The following is a 15,222-nucleotide window of genomic DNA, read 5'->3' as shown; positions in this document are numbered from 1 at the left end:
TTTTATTTATTCTTTCAAAAAACCTACTCTTCAATTCATTTATTTTTTGTATCATTTTCTTAGTTTTCATTGCATTGATTTCTGTTCTAATCTTTATAATTTCCTTTCTTGTTCGAGCTTTGGGTTTTTCTTGTTCTTGTTTTTCTAGGAGCCTAAGAGTCATTGTTAGGTTGTTTATTTGAGCTTGCTGTGTTTTCCTAATGTGGGCATTCAGTGCTACGAATTTTCCATGTAGAACTGCTTTCATTGTGTCCCATAGATTCCTGTATGTTGTACTGGCATTTTCGTTTATTTGTAAAAACTGTCTGATTTCTTCTTTAATTTCCTCTGTGATCCATTGATTGTTCAGGAGAGTGTTGTTCAATTTCCATGTGTTTGTGAAGTTCCTATGATTTCTTATGCTATTGATCTCCAGCTTTATTGCACTGTGATCTGATAATATACAGGGAATAACTTCATTTCTTTTGCATTTATTCAAACCTGTTTTGTGAGCTAGCATGTGATCTATCTTGGAGAATGACCCAAGTGCAGCTGAAAAGAATGTATATTCTGATTTTGTGGGGTGGAACACTCTGTAGACATCTAATAAGTCCCTATGTTCAAAAGCTTGGTTCAGTTCTAGTATTTCAGTTGATTTTTTGCCTAGATGATCTGTCTATTTGTGATAGTGGGGTATTCAGATCCCCCGCTACAGTTGTATTAGTGGTTATTTGATTTTTCATGTTACTTAATATTTGTTTTATATAGTTGGGGGCATTTATATTTGTTGCATATATGTTTATGATTGTCATTTCTTCCTCTTGGATTGTTCCCTTTACAAGGATGTAGTGGCCTTCTTTGTCTCTCTTAATCAGTTTTGGTTTGAAGTTTGCTTTCTCTGTGAATAAGATTGCTACCCCTGCTTTTTTCTGGGCTCCTGTTGCATGCAGAATTGTTTTCCATCCTTTCACTGTCCGTCTATGTGCTTCTTTTTGCACTAGGTGTGTTTCTTGTATACAACATATTGTTGGAGTTTGCTTCTTAATCCATTCTGCCAATCTATTTCTCTTGATTGGTGAATTGAGGCCATTGACATTGATAGTTATAACTGATATGTACTGACTTATTATTGTCATGTTATTGTCCTTTTGTTGACTCTTTTTTTATTTTTTGTCCTCTCCTTTTAGTTTCTTGCCTTGGCTATTTGATTTGCTCTGTTGGGCCTCCTGGTGTTGTGATCTTTGTTGTCTTTTTCTAGGATAGTGTTTAAAATTCTTTGTAGTGCTGGTTTAGTATTCATGAAGTTTCTCCAGTGTTCTTTGTCATGGAAGTATCTTATTTCTCCATCCATTTTGAAAGAGAGTTTTGCAGGATACATCAGTCTTGGTTATAGGTTGTTTTCTTTTAGGACTTGAAATATTTCACTCCAGACTCTCCTTGACCTGAGGGTTTGTGTTGAAAAGTCTGCTGTGATTCTGATGGGCTTTCCTTCGCATGTGACTTGTTTCCTTTCTCTTACTGCTTGTAGTAGTTTGTTCTTCTGTTGGGTTTCTGGGATCTTGATTATTGTATGTCTAGGTATAGATTTTTTTTGATCGTGGCTAGTTGGAGTCCTATATGCCTCACTTATCTGAATGTCAAATTCTTCCCCTCTGTTTGGGAAGTTTTCTGTCATTAATTCTGTGAACAGCTTTTTTAAGTCATTTGTATTTTCTCCTGCTACTTCATGGATTCCTATCAGTCTTATGTTATTCTTCTTTGCATCATCTAGGAGTTGTTGGATCAATTTCTCATGCTCCCTTACTGTTTTTAAGAGACCTCTCTTTTCATGGTCACTGACTGCAATCTTATCTTCTATATCTGAGATTCCATCTTCACAATCTTTTATTCTGTTGCGTACACTTTCAGTAGAGTTTTTAATCTCCTGTATATTTGTTTGAATCTGTTTAATGGATTCCATTTCTTCCTATGTTGGACATTCATTGTTTCCATTTCTTTCTTATGCTGGGCCTTCATGGCTTCTATTATGTTCCTAAGGTCATCTATTTTTTTGTCAGTTTCTGTTCTGGAGTCTCGAATCATGTCTTTCATTTTGTTCACCATCTCTATGGTTATCTGGGGAATTATTTCTGTTTTGAATTTTTCTGGAGCTTGATTGATCAGTTTTTTTACTTCCTGTGCTGTGAGTTCTGAGTATCCTGGAGGTTCACTATCTGATTTTTCATGCTCCTTTGCCCTACTGTTTGCCATTGGTGGACTGGAAGTCTGTTCTTGTGGCTTGCTTAAGTGTTTTCTCATCTTTATTTTTGCTGTTGGGTTGCCCTTGATTCTATCTCTGAGTCATTAAATCTTTCTGATATCGTTGGATCCCAGCCTTTGATTCTCTAATGACTTATAGACATTCTCATTTTCATAATTGAGAAAACAACTCATCAAATCAATCCCTATCCTTTATCCCTATTGATACAATCAGGAACATAATAGGATCAATCACTACCCTTTATAACCTGCCATGCCTCTGCAGAGTGCATCCAAGGACTGGCTCAGTCAGGGGATCTAATAGCCGGGGGGGGCAATGGTGCTCAGGGTGCCCGTGTGGCTACCCTCCTGGTGCTGTGTTAGAGCCAATCAGTGGTGCCCGCTGGAAATGGTGCGGCTCCAGAGGAGGCCCGTAGTTCAGGCCAAACTGCGCAGCAGAGGTGGCTCTGAGTCCAAGCTGGGCTCCATGAGCAATTTTGTAAGGACAGCATCCTGGACTAAAAACTCACCAAGAACACAGAAAACAGAACAAAAAGAATAGAAATGATCAGAAACAGAACAACTATGGCTTCCTATACTGGCGTTAGCAGATAGGGACTTTAATAGTGACTGCCATGTTTAAGGGAATAAATTACTATGTCTAAAATTTTAGCAGAGCGCTGAAAGATAATTTAAAAAAAGGGTTACATAGATATTCTTGATATGAACATCAAAATTAAGGACTCAATGAGTGGTTTAACAGCTAATAAGAGAATTAATAATATTAGAAGACAGATTGAAAGAAAACATCCAGGATGAAGCAGAGAAAAGCAAAAAGAAGAAAAACGTAAGAGTAGAAGACACAGTGAGAGTATAGAAATCCCATATAATGCTAATATTCATATTGTCAACATTTGTGTGAGAGTTCTCTGGAAAAACAGGATAGATAGACAGTCAGACAGACATAATTTATTATGAAGCACTGGCTCAAAGGATTGTGGAAACTGAGAAGTCTCATAATCTGCCATCTCTAAGAAGGAGGCCTGGGAGAGCTGGTGGGACATTTCCATCTAGATCCAAAGACCTGAGAACAAGAGCACCAGTGGCCAAGGGCAAGGGAAGACAGATGTCTCAGTCCCAGAAGAGAAAACAAATTTGCCCTTCCTCTGCCTTTCTGATTAAGATTGGATTATACCCACTAAATTTAGTTGGATTATATCCACACTAAATAAGGATGATCATTTTACTCAGTCTACAAAGTCAAATACTAATCATTTCTGGAATCAATCTCACAAACACACTCAAAAATATTATGTAGCAAGTATGTAGGCATCTCTCAGCCCAGTCAAGTTGATAACATGAAATTGGTCATCACGGCATTCTGGTAGACAGAGGAGAAATAGGGAGGAAGAACAGGAAAGAAGCAACATTTGAAAAGCCAGTAGCTGAAAGTTTTCAAAATTGATGAAAGAAATGAATCCAGTGTTTTAAAATTCCTACAAACATCTTTTAGGATAGTTGAAAAGAATTCCACATCTAGACACATCAAGCATAGGAAAAGAATCTTAAAAGACATTGCCTTTAAAGACACAAGAGTAAGACCAATAACTGGTACATCTGGAAGAATGGAGGCCTGAAGTACAGGAAGAGGAACTTTGAAGTGCTGAAAGAAAATGACTCTTGGAATTTTATACTCTTCAAAAATATTCTTCAAGAATAAATGTGAAATAAAGACATTTTTCAGACATGGAGAAAACTTAGCACCTATAGGTCTTAATTACAGGAAATGTAGTAACAGTTGATAATACAAGAAAGAATGAAGAGAAAAAATAGTTAATACAAGTAATATTTACTATTTAAAACTTTAAAATAAATTCATATGTAAATTATATAATGACAAAGAGTACCTGAATCAGAAGGACATAAATTTGATTTTTTGTTTGTTTTGACAGGGTCTTCATCTAGACACATCAAGCATAGGAAAAGAATCTTAAAAGACATTGCCTTTAAAGACACAAGAGTAAGACCAATAACTGGTACATCTGGAAGAATGGAGGCCTGAAGTACAGGAAGAGGAACTTTGAAGTGCTGAAAGAAAATGACTCTTGGAATTTTATACTCTTCAAAAATATTCTTCAAGAATAAATGTGAAATAAAGACATTTTTCAGACATGGAGAAAACTTAGCACCTATAGGTCTTAATTACAGGAAATGTAGTAACAGTTGATAATACAAGAAAGAATGAAGAGAAAAAATAGTTAATACAAGTAATATTTACTATTTAAAACTTTAAAATAAATTCATATGTAAATTATATAATGACAAAGAGTACCTGAATCAGAAGGACATAAATTTGATTTTTTGTTTGTTTTGAGACAGGGTCTCACTATGTAGTTGAGACTGACCTGGAACTCACTATGTAGCCCAGGCTGGTCTCAAACTCACAGTGATCCTCCTGCCTCAGCTTCCCCAGTGCTGGGATTACAGGCATGCGCCACCATGCCTGGCAAGAAGGACATAAACTTGAAATGGTGTAAGGTCTTACCTTGTTCAAAAATAAGGTCAAACTGGGGCTGGGTATGTGGTTCAGTGGCACTTCACTTACCTGGCAAGCACAAAGTTCTGAATTTGCCCCCCTGTACTGGAAAAAAAGGTCAAACTTTAACATTATTATTAATATTAGATTTGGTAGTTAATATTAGATTAGATAAGTTGATAAACCATGATGGAGTTGGAGTACAAAATAATATTAAGATAGCAATTTGCTCTCTAGCTAGAAGAAAATAAAAATTGAAGAATTAAAAAAATTTCAAGAGAAAGTAGAAAAAGAGGATAAAGGAAGACAGAATGTGTGGGGTGAACAGAAAATGACATAGTAAAATTGAAAAATTAAAACTCAAATATATTGGCAAGTATAATAAACAAATACTCTGATTAAAAAACAGAGATTGCCAAGTGTGGTGGTACACCCCTGTAATTCTAGAACTATGTGAATATTTAAGTTTGAAGCTAGCCTGGTCAATTTAGCAAGATCCTACATCAAAAAGAAAAAAAAAAAAGAAAAAGAAAAAAAATGGGGATAATACTAGGGATGTATCTAGGGGTAGAGTATTTGCCCCACCTGTGTGAGGTCCTGGATTCCACCCCCAATGACACACACACACACACACACACACACACACACACGAAAAAAAATAGATTATTCAACATTGTTAGAAACATAATTTATGATTTTAGTAAGCCAACATAAAATATAAAAAAAGAATTGAAAAGCAATATACTACAAAACTATGTGTATAAAAATGAGGCTGATATAGCTGAATTATGCCAGAGAAGACTTTAAGACGTTACATGAAAGAGGAACACTTTGTAACATTTAAAGATTTAATTCATTGGGACAATCTTAAAAATATATAGATTGAAATACTTTGTAGGGAATAATTTTTTCTGTGTGTATGAGCCACCCAGCATATGATATTTTTTATGGCAGCCTGCATGAACTAAGACATCATGTTAAGAGTAAGGGAGAAAAAAAATAAATCATTAAACCATCTCTATAAATGTAACAGGGACCATTTCATAAAATTCAGCTCCCATTTATGCAAAAATCCTAAACAAAATAAGATTAGGCCAAAACTTCCTAATCAAATAATTGTTACCTAGAAAATGCCACAAATATATTTAATGTATAATTTTGAAAAATTGACTTGTGAAATCAAGAGCAAGACATGGAAAATAACCATTATCACCTCTATTTGACATGCAGTTGGGGCAAGATAAAAATTAGACAGAGAATTGCAAAGGTAGCAATAAAACACGATTTACAGATGATGTTATTATATACCTAGGATTTTGAAAAAAATCTAAAATAAATTGTTGAAATAAATACATGATTTTTAAAGAAGTACCGTTAGGCTAATTATCTATCTATCTATCTATCTATCTCTCTCTCTCTCTCTCTCTCTATCTATCTATCTATGGTAAATGTATATATATATGTACATATATATATATATATGTACATATATATATATATATGTACATATATATATAATATATGTTAGAAGTGAAATAAATGATACCAATTAGAACATCAAGATATTAAATACCTGTGAATAAATCAGATGGTTGAGACTTCCATATAGATTTTTTTTTCTTTTTTATTGAGGTTATTGGTACAATCTAGATATACAAATACAGTTACATTCATCATTGGGATTCTGTACCTTTACATAATAGGTCTTGATTCTCATTTTTCCCCTTGTCCCTGTCCTCCCTTCACCCCCTCCTCCCCTCCCCATTTACAAATACTTTATTTCCATTTTTTCAGTTTCTCATATTTTTTTCCTCTCCCTTATTACCTTTCCCCCACCCTTCCCACTCTCCTTACACCTTTAGCCCTTTACTTCCTATTTCACATTATTAATTGTCTCATTAGGATCCTGTGTACTGTTATAGTTTTTCACACCAAAGAAACTATTCGGTATTTCAGTTAAAGAAATCTCTGTATGAACATTAAAAATAGGGAATCCTAAAATAAAACTAAAAAGGAAAGTAAAAGAGAAAAGGCAATGATGTAACATCAAAATAATCCTTAATTCTGGAGATGAAAATGGTCCCTGAACATATTTAAATTGCTTCTCGCTCTTATAGTCTTATCTTATTCTTTTTTCATTATTTAGAGAATACTTTATTAGTTTCTGTACTCAAACCCACATAGATATGACCTTACATATTTAGTACGATGTGTTAGCCCTGTACACATGGAAAAAAATAAATTAACAATTCTAGACCAATATGGTTGTCCATTTCTGCACAATGCCAAGTCAACACAGTAAATTGGGATGACTTTTTCCAAAGTTGGCAGCACCGTTAAAGTTTCCCAAAATTCAATTTATATATATATATATATGTGTGTGTGTGTGTGTGTGTGTGTGTGTGTGTATATATATATATATAAAGACTAATAATAGTATGTTATGCATCGATAGCAGTAACAGCTTTTCCAGGTTCTGCAGTCATCTGAACAAAATTATAGACATTCAGCACATTCCATTAAAAAAAAAAAAACCAAAGAAAAGAATAATATCCAGACAACAGCCAAGTTCTGTTGCTGCTGTGGTACCTGGCACCATTTTTTCTATTAGCCTCTTAATCATCATCTGGAAAGAGAACATTCTAGAGTAATATCTTTAAATGTAGCTCTGATAAAGCACAGTCCCTACTATGTATCATAAAGCAGGTACTAGATATTTTACATTCATAGAGGTATGATACAGTACTGTCCTACAACAATAATACTAGATTCAGTTTTGGTTTGAAATTTACTTTGTCTGCAAATAAGATTGCTACCCCTGTTTTTTTCTGAGCTCCTGTCACATGGAGAATTGTTTTCTATCTTTTCACTTTCAGTCTATTCCATATAGAATATTATAAATAATCATGGATACAAAGAAATATATGGAGGAACATGATTGTTCATTAATTTTAAGATTTGAAAATATATTAATTGTCTCCTTACTGATCTACATAGACTCACATGTCTCAATATATTTTTATGGACCTTAGAAAACTGATTCTAAAGTATTTTATGAAAATATAAAAGGCTAAGAATATCCAAAATAACCTTCAAAGAGAAAAAGATGGAAAGACTTGCATTCTTTTCTACAAAGATGTAGAGTGAAGACAACAAAATGTTTGAACTGGCAATAATCAAGTAGATTACTGGAGTATAATGCTCAAACTGACCTATGGATGTAGAACAATTTATGAAAAATATGGCTCTGTGTAAACAGGGAAAGGCAATCTTTTCAGTAGATGATGCTGTATAAACTGATGGCCCATATGGAAAACATAAATCTCAACTGCTACCTCATTGCTGTAGACAAAAATGAATTCCATGTCAACTAACTGAAGCTATGCATGAGAAAGGCAAAAATAAAAAATAAAAAATAAAGGATGGTTTCTATAGGAAAATGTAGAGCATCTTTATAACTTTGAAGTAGGGGTGATCTTTTAATCAGCATACATAAAGCAAAACCATAATAGGAAAGATAGATTGATAAATTGGATAATTTCTGTTTATCAAGGAGTAATTTTTATTTTTTTTTTCAAAGAGTACTTTTAAAAGAGTAGAAGACAGGGAGGCACAATGATATGTGCCTGTAACCCCAGCACCTTGGGAGGCTGAGGCATAGGGATTGGAATTCTGAGCCCAGCTTGGGCAATTCAGCAAGACCCTGTCTCCAAGGGCTAAGAATGTAGGTTAATGATAGAATTGCCCTGGGTTCTAGTCCCAGTACCACATAAGTTTAAAAAGTAAAATTAAAAAGCATAGGAGAATATGTTTAGAAATCCATAGTGATTGACTCATTTTATCTATCTATATATAGATATGAGACATATATCTATGTCTAAATATTAGCTATCTATATATATTATCTATATATCTATAAATCTATCTATATATATAGATATTAGACATGCATCTATACTATACAAGAGTTAAAACAAGTAATTTTAGCTGTACACATCTCACAAACATACAAGCTAACAAAAGCAGGCACAGAATAATACACACTGTATCACTGCATTTGTTTAAACGTTCTAAGAGAGATTAATCAGACATGCAAGCTTAAATACCATATGGTTTCTCTCAGATGAGAAACTCAAAGTACAAATGAAGTAAAGAGCAAAATAAAAAATTGATGAAAAGAAACAGGAAGATAGATCTTTTGCAGATGGGAAGGGGACCAAGAAACTGAGGTGGAGGAAAGCGAAGGAGTCTGAAAACAATTTGGGATGTGTCATGTACATGCACCAAGTACCCACGGTGAATGTAATCTCTACATGTTGCAAACGTGAACTAAAGAAAAAAATGACAAGGCAGGGAGGGAATCTGAAGGTGGGGAGAGAGAGGAGAATGAGGAGGGATAGCGGAATGAAAAGAATCAAGACATGTTAAGTACATGTACCTACTCCCTGAGATGAATGGAAACATATACTGTAAACATTTAGTAATAAAAATATTTTTTAAGAAGTTCTAAGAGGGTCAGGAACCTAGCTCAGTTGTTCCACCACCTGCCTTGCAAGTGCAAGGTCCCGAGTTCAATCCCTGGTACAAAAAAAAAAAAAAATTCTAAGAGAACGATTTAACTACACTATTATTTAGGGACGCATGCCTCAGCTGGAAGGGCCAAGGGTGGGATTGGTGCTCTATTTCTTAACCCGGATGCTGTCTTAAGAAAGGGATTTTGTGATGACTCACTGAACTGCATTGTCTTGTTTCCTTTTCTGTATGTGTGTTTTACTTCTCACCTGTGTATGTGCAGGAAGAGAGGGAAGGAAAAACTAATAACTCCAGAAAGATTGCTGAATCCAGGCATCTAGGTTATATGTATAGTCAAATGAGCCAAACCAAGCAAGTATGATTAAATTTGCTAGAAACAGCATATTTTCCTCAATTCTGTTTACTAACCTGGATCGATGTGGCTCCGCATGCGAAATCTTGAGTAGTTTTGAAAATGTTGCTTTACTTGGGGCTGTGGTTTGGATATGGTTTGTCTCTTCTGAAACTCATATTGGAGTTTAATCCCCCCTTGTGTGATGTAAAAATGGCGGAAACTTAATCCATTACTGGTGCGTTAGAGGTGGAGCCAAACTAGACCAAATAAGGTCATCAGGGTGGTGGCTTTATAAGAAGGAAGAGAGACCAGAAGATATAAACACACATGTGTGTCCTTGTTCCACCTAAGACCATCACTAGATGCAGCCCCTTCACCTTGCACCTCCAGAAGTGTGAGACAAGATAAGGCTCTTTTCAAGCCAGGCATGGTGGCACATGCCTGTAATCCCAGCACTGGGTTGGCTGAGGCAGGAGGATCTCTGGGAATTCGAGACCAGCCTGGGCTACATAGTGAGTTCCAGGTCAGACTCAACTACATAGAGAGATCCTGTCTCAAAAAACCAAGAAAAAAAAAAAGATAAGTCTCTTTTCTTCTTAACTTCTTTTCTTTATAATGTCCCCAGTCTGTGATAATACATTACTTTCAACAGAAGAGAGTTTAACACATTTAATAACATGTTTTTGAGAACCCACAACATGCAGGACACTGTAATGTTTTCCCTCCAAGTTGTCCTTTATGGAGTTTAAGGGAAATGTAGGCAATTTTGGTTTGAACAACTACTGCTCTCAAACTTCTGCCTGGTGAGAATCTCCTCTCTCACACCACCCCCAGCTTTGCCCACACTCTAGTGGGAATGATTAAAACTTGTGAAATACTATGTATTAGACAGACAGGATGCATATACTCAAAAAATATCAGGGCCATCTGAGAGAGGGGTGAGAAAGATTGTTAGAAAATCTGTAGCAGCCTGAGTTGTAGAATTTATGTGCATGTTCCCTGAATATTTAATTCTAGATCAAGAATCTACATCTTAGCTCTTGGAAGCTATCTGAAAAGCTAGCATGTCAGTCCCCTGGCTCCTCTTTTCTTTAAGAGTACAGATGTCATCGAATCTCCATAATTATAGTCATTAACATAGAACATGAGACTAAAAAGAAACTTCAAGAAACATTTATTGTCTCTTAAACTTTTCTCTTCCATACCTAGCTTGAAATTCGTAGCATATGATGTTGCTGTATTTTAATTGTGTGTTTGGATCTAATCATCTGTAGAACATGCTAACAGTCAATTTCCTCAAGTCAAGTTTGCCCAATCCTAAGGAAATCCACATTCAGGGAGTGGTCTGCCGAGCAAGATGATTCCAATCAACTTGTGTTCATAGCCATGACCTTCAGGAAGGCTGGGACCATGTCTCTTTCCTTCATCACTGCGTGCCCAGGATTAGCACAGTGGTAGGCATATAGTAAACTCCAAAACTTTTTGATAGAGAAATGGAATGAGCAAATACTGAACAAGACACACCTTTCCTTAAAATGAGTGATGATATTTCAGAATGATTTTTATCTAAAGTTGTGTTTAAACAAATATCTGACTTCTGGACTTTCATTCAATCAACTAATTTTTATTGAATTCTTACATAAACCCTAAGGACAGGCAGGAGATATCGTAGTTTTGATTTCAAGAACTAAGAGAAATAAAAAAACAGGTAGAAAGTATTGGGAGGACAATTTTCAATAGTATGATCATGAAGGTTCTCACTGAGAGGTGATGTTTTAACAAAGATCCAAAGGATAAAAGGGAGTGAGCAATGTTTATATAAGGTAGAATAAATAGCATTTTATGCAAAGAGAATAACTGGTACAGTAGCCCTATGTCATAGTCCTAGGAAAAAGGAGTCAGTGTGGTTGGGGCCAAGTGAAAATGGAGGAAGACCAGGTTCCCAGTCAGGCCAGAGAGGTAGCTGGGCCAGATTGTGCAGGGCCTTGTTAATAAAAACATCGGTTTTTATTAACAGTAGGAAAAGATCTATTACATGACTGAGAGCAAAGGATTTACATGACCCGACTTACTTTTTTTTTTTTTTTTTTTTTTTAACAAGATCTCTTTGAGAGCCGTAATGGAAATAGATCAAGAACAGACATATACAGAGCCAGAGCTAGTCCATAAAATTTTTTCTAATCATGAGATATATAAAGTTATAAGCAAAGAATTCAGTTTTTATTGAGGACAAATCAAAATGATAGACCTCTCCTTTCAGGAACATATTGATTGAATAGATATAACTAAAATTATACAATGGATATTTTCTTATTTTTAATAAAAATATGTACTTGGTAATGCATAAATAATCTACTGTAACTTGGATTTGGAAAGATGTTTTGAAATGTTTAAAATGAGTAAGAAATTATAGATCACTGTTTTAAATATTTTTGAGGAGCACCATTTGTCTTTAAATGTACTTCTTAAAGAACTGAGACATTTACCTAAAAATCAGTAGACTGTTAAAAGCAAAAACAAGTCTGAACAATGAAGAAAGATATTATTTTGACACTGAAAAGTGAACTGCAGCAAATTTTTCAGATGATGCTGGAAGAGATAATTCATTAGGAAAAAGAGATAAATGTAAGTAGAAGTTAGAAACTTGGTAATCCAGTAAATTGGGTAATCCAGTTAATAGAGAGAATTAAATAACCACATTGTTAACTTCACAGAAGATACTGACAGTAATGAAGACAATATAACCTCAAAATGTGTCAACACAATAAGATATTGATAAAAATATTTAATAAGCGTTAACTGAAAGATACTCAGTTGCAGTCAATGAACACAAAACTTGAAATACCCTGAAATATTTCAGTTTATGTAGGAAAGAAACTTATTAAAAAACATTCTTAGAATTATATGACAATCCTAATGACGAGTTGTGATGCTTAAAAAATCTTTATTGAACTATCAATGTTGAAAATCTACTTCTTACTAACCATGCTGGAGGAAAGGCCTAATTGTCATTTTATTCTTGGTATACAAATATGAAGATGTTGCCAAAGAGTATATACTTTTAATTTGCAGGCAAAAAGTATTTAAAAAGCATGTGAAGTAGTTAATTAAGAAAAATATATGTTATTTTTCTCGTTTTGGGATATTCACAGATCTTATTAGCTTTTTAACATATGAATTTAGTGGTGATGTTTTTCTCTTTCTAAATGAATATTTATTTTTGTTATTATTTATTTTGTTATTATTTTAATACATAATGTATTATATATTTATTTTGTTGTTATTAATTCTTATGCACTTAAAAAATGAGGGACCTCATAATTGTATAAGCTTCGACATGCGAATCTGCAGTTTAGAGTAGAGGTCCAAATTGGAGAAATAAATATGGGAGGAGCTTGTGTCTGCGTCTGCATGATATTTAAAGCTGTTAGACTCAGAGCCACGTTTTGATTTTTGTGGATCCTAAGCAATTTTGCCTTCATGGGCCTCTTCCTCCATTAAAACAAAAAAGTATAGGATGCACATTGAGGCCATACTTTTAAGTGAAATAAATAAGTCACACATGTGTAAATACCAAATAGCTTCTCTAGTGTGAAAAACTATAATTGTAAATAAGATCCTAATGGTATAATTGACAATGTGTAATAGGAAGAAAAGGGATAAAGGTGTAGGGGGAGTAGGAAGGGTAGGGGAAAGGAAATAAGGGAAAAGAAAAAAATCTGAGAAAATGAAAAAATGGAAATAAAGTTTTTGTAAATGGGGAGGGAAGAGGCAGTGAAGGGAGGGCAGGAGTATGGGGAAAAATGAGAACCAAGACCTGTCATGTAAAGGCACAGGATCCCAATAATGAATGTAACTGTACTGTATACCTAAAAAGTACCAATAAACTCATTGAGAAAAAAAAGTATAAAGATGAAAATGATCTGGCTGGATTTATGATTATCTTATCCATTTTTCTTTCTAGTATTGAAATAAAAGATTTTCATGGACCTCTAATAATAGTATTGCAGGCCTTAGACATTATGCCCATTGTACCTAATGGATAAATCAATCCACAAAGGAAGATTAAATCACCAAGGAATTCATGTGTTTAGAAAAGACAATCAAGCCTCGGAGTCCTGAGTCACTCCAACAGTTGAGCTTGGGAAGATTGGAATGAGGAGGAAGAGGTTTGCTACTTCAGATGCAATCTGAAGACTCATTTTTTTTTTATCAGCTATATAAATAAGTGAGCCACATCCACCCTGCAAGACTGATGTCTACCACTGAAGGTCAGCAATCTCTCAACCAGCTCAAGCCACCGGATCTGGTGGATCCCGAGCTTCGTGGCCCCTACACCCTGTGTAAGAGAAGCTGTTCGCTATTTTCAGAAATCTGTGCCTTAAAAAGATGGATGGAGCAGAAAGAACCACCAGGAAGGAGAGATGTACAGCATCCCAAACACGAACTGAGGAAGAGACTTGAGAAGAAGGAACCCTCACCAGAAGGATCAATTGGGTCCAGCACCTCAGACAAGTGCGGTGAACTCGGGATGGAGAGAGGACAGGGTGGATGATTAACATGGAGGTCCTCAAAGACCTACCAGGGAGTTCTGATGGGGCAACAGCAGGAAAATCATAGCCAGACTTGATACAAGGGAGGCACTGAGCAGGCAGCTCTTTTGAGGAATTTCGCTGTAAAATGGAGAGAAATAGGATATTAGCCAAAGGGAGGAGAAGTGAGAAAAGCTTTCTTTAACACTGAAGATGAGTGATATTATAACACATTTGTGTGTTAATGGGAAGGACCCACTAGAGAAGGTGCTACTGTGTGTGTGTGTGTGTGTGTGTGTGTGTGTGTGTGTGTGTGTAAGGGGGGAATGGAGAAGGAAGCTTGCTGGAGGTATGTCCTTGAGTAGGGGAGAGGAGAAGGCTTGCTGCAGGGATGTCTTTGAGTAGGGGAAAAGAGGAGCTCAGGGCACTGGTGGAAGGGCTGGCCTTTGCTGCAGCAGACAGTTCATTGGTAATAATGAGGAGAGCCAAAGCACACAGACACAGTTGCAGGTGGGTCGTGGGAGCTCCTGAAAGGTCCTTTTTATTGCTTCTATTTTTCACTCTGAAATAGCCATTTAGGAAACTGTTAGTGGAGTTAGGGCATAATTGATGGGCAGCATTAAAAGTCCACTTGAGGTGAGAGACCAGTCAGCAACTTAGGTAGCTAATAAAACTTCAGCTCAGGGGTCCACACTTGCTTGTGTGGATCCTTTCAATGGCCTGTCTAGAGAGGTCCTGGAAATTTTGCATTTGTAATTTTTTTTTGTTTGTTTTTTGTTTTTTGAGACAGGGTCTCACTATGTAGTTGAGACCGACCTGGAACTCACTATGTAGCCCAGGCTGGTCTCAGATTCACAGTGATTCTCCTGCCTCAGCTTCCTGAGCGCTGGGATTATGGGCATGTGCCACCACGCCCAGCTTGCATTTGTAATTTTGCGTTATTATTATTATTATTATTATTTTTATTATTGAGTTTATTGGTATATTTAGGGATACAGTACAGTTACATTCATTGTTGGGATCATGTACCTTTACATGGCAAGTCTTGATTCTCATTTTTTCCCCTTACC

The sequence above is a fragment of the Fukomys damarensis genome, unplaced genomic scaffold (genome assembly GCF_012274545.1).
Source record: "Fukomys damarensis isolate Sample0158 unplaced genomic scaffold, DMR_v1.0_HiC HiC_scaffold_16, whole genome shotgun sequence".
Taxonomy (NCBI): domain Eukaryota; kingdom Metazoa; phylum Chordata; class Mammalia; order Rodentia; family Bathyergidae; genus Fukomys; species Fukomys damarensis.
Note: the sequence above shows the minus strand (reverse complement) of the source record.